This window comes from Tachysurus fulvidraco, chromosome 17 (assembly GCF_022655615.1).
Source record: "Tachysurus fulvidraco isolate hzauxx_2018 chromosome 17, HZAU_PFXX_2.0, whole genome shotgun sequence".
Taxonomy (NCBI): Eukaryota; Metazoa; Chordata; class Actinopteri; order Siluriformes; family Bagridae; genus Tachysurus; species Tachysurus fulvidraco.
In genome coordinates, this window is record NC_062534.1 from 75001 (window position 1) to 77500 (window position 2500).

The following is a 2500-nucleotide window of genomic DNA, read 5'->3' on the forward strand; positions in this document are numbered from 1 at the left end:
CACTGTTTATATACTGCTCATACACTGTTTATATATTGCTCATATACTGTTCATATATTGCTCATATACTTCATACACTGCTCATACACTGCTCATATACTGCTCATATACTGCTCATACACTGCTCATATACTGCTCATACACTGTTCATATACTGCTCATATACTGCTCATACACTGCTCATATACTGCTCATACACTGTTCATATACTGCTCATATACTGTTCATATACTGCTCATATACTGTTAATATACTGTTTATATACTGCTCATATACTGTTAATATACTGTTAATATACTGCTCATATACTGTTAATATACTGCTCATATACTGTTAATATACTGTTAATATACTGCTCATATACTGTTAATATACTGCTCATATACTGTTAATATACTGTTCATATACTGTTAATATACTGCTCATATACTGCTCATATACTGTTCATATACTGTTAATATACTGCTCATATACTGTTCATATACTGTTAATATACTGCTCATATACTGTTAATATACTGCTCATATACTGTTCATATACTGTAAATATACTGTTCATATACTGCTCATATACTGTTAATATACTGCTCATATACTGTTAATATACTGTTTATATACTGCTCATATACTGTTAATATACTGTTAATATACTGCTCATATACTGTTAATATACTGCTCATATACTGTTAATATACTGCTCATATACTGTTAATATACTGTTAATATACTGCTCATATACTGCTAATATACTGCTCATATACTGTTAATATACTGCTCATATACTGTTAATATACTGCTCATATACTGTTCATATACTGTTAATATACTGCTCATATACTGTTCATATACTGTTAATATACTGCTCATATACTGTTAATATACTGTTCATATACTGTTCATATACTGTTAATGTACTGCTCATATACTGTTAATATACTGTTTATATACTGCTCATATACTGTTAATATACTGTTAATATACTGCTCATATACTGTTAATATACTGTTCATATACTGCTCATATACTGTTAATGTACTGCTCATATACTGTTAATATACTGTTAATATACTGCTCATATACTGTTAATATACTGCTCATATACTGTTAATATACTGTTAATATACTGCTCATATACTGTTAATATACTGCTCATATACTGTTAATATACTGCTCATATACTGTTCATATACTGTTAATATACTGCTCATATACTGTTAATAAACTGTTAATATACTGCTCATATACTGTTACTATACTGCTCATATACTGTTAATATACTGCTCATATACTGTTAATATACTGCTCATATACTGTTCATATACTGTTAATATACTGCTCATATACTGTTCATATACTGCTCATATACTGTTCATATACTGTTACTATACTGCTCATATACTGTTAATATAATGCTCATATACTGCTCATATACTGTTAATATACTGCTCATATACTGCTCATATACTGTTAATATACTGCTCATATACTGTTAATATACTGCTCATATACTGCTCATATACTGTTAATATACTGTTAATATACTTCTCATATACTGTTAATATAATGCTCATATACTGCTCATATACTGTTAATATACTGCTCATATACTGTTAATATACTGCTCATATACTGCTCATATACTGTTAATATACTGTTAATATACTTCTCATATACTGTTAATATAATGCTCATATACTGCTCATATACTGTTAATATACTGCTCATATACTGTTAATATACTTCTCATATACTGTTAATATACTGTTAATATACTTCTCATATACTGTTAATATAATGCTCATATACTGTTAATATACTGTTAATATACTGCTCATATGCTGCTCATATACTGTTAATATACTGCTCATATACTGCTCATATACTGTTAATATACTGCTCATATACTATTACTATACTGCTCATATACTGCTCATATACTGTTAATATACTGTTAATATACTTCTCATATACTGTTAATATAATGCTCATATACTGCTCATATACTGTTAATATACTGCTCATATACTGTTAATATACTGTTAATATACTTCTCATATACTGTTAATATACTGTTAATATACTTCTCATATACTGTTAATATAATGCTCATATACTGCTCATATACTGTTAATATACTGCTCATATACTGTTAATATACTGTTAATATACTGCTCATATGCTGCTCATATACTGTTAATATACTGCTCATATACTGCTCATATACTATTACTATACTGCTCATATACTGTTAATATACTGCTCATATACTGTTAATATACTGCTCATATACTGTTAATATACTGTTCATACACCAGAGCATGCAAAACACACATATAGTTTACTGATTAGTGGTCCTGATAATCAGTTAATCATCAGACCCCCAGCATTGTCTGTGTGTTTGTGTGTGTGTGTGTTTGCATTTGTGTGTGTGTGTGTGTGTGTGTGTGTGTGTGTGTGTGTGTGTGTGTGTGTGTGTGTGTGTGTGTGTGAGTGTGTTTGTT

At 28.8% G+C, this 2500-nt stretch overlaps 1 protein-coding gene across 5 annotated transcripts in view; it reads right to left on the reverse strand.

The window, feature by feature from the left end:
- Positions 1-2500, reverse strand: part of pcdh1b (protocadherin 1b) — a 105901-nt gene that overhangs the window by 7101 nt on the left and 96300 nt on the right. The window lies entirely within an intron of this gene.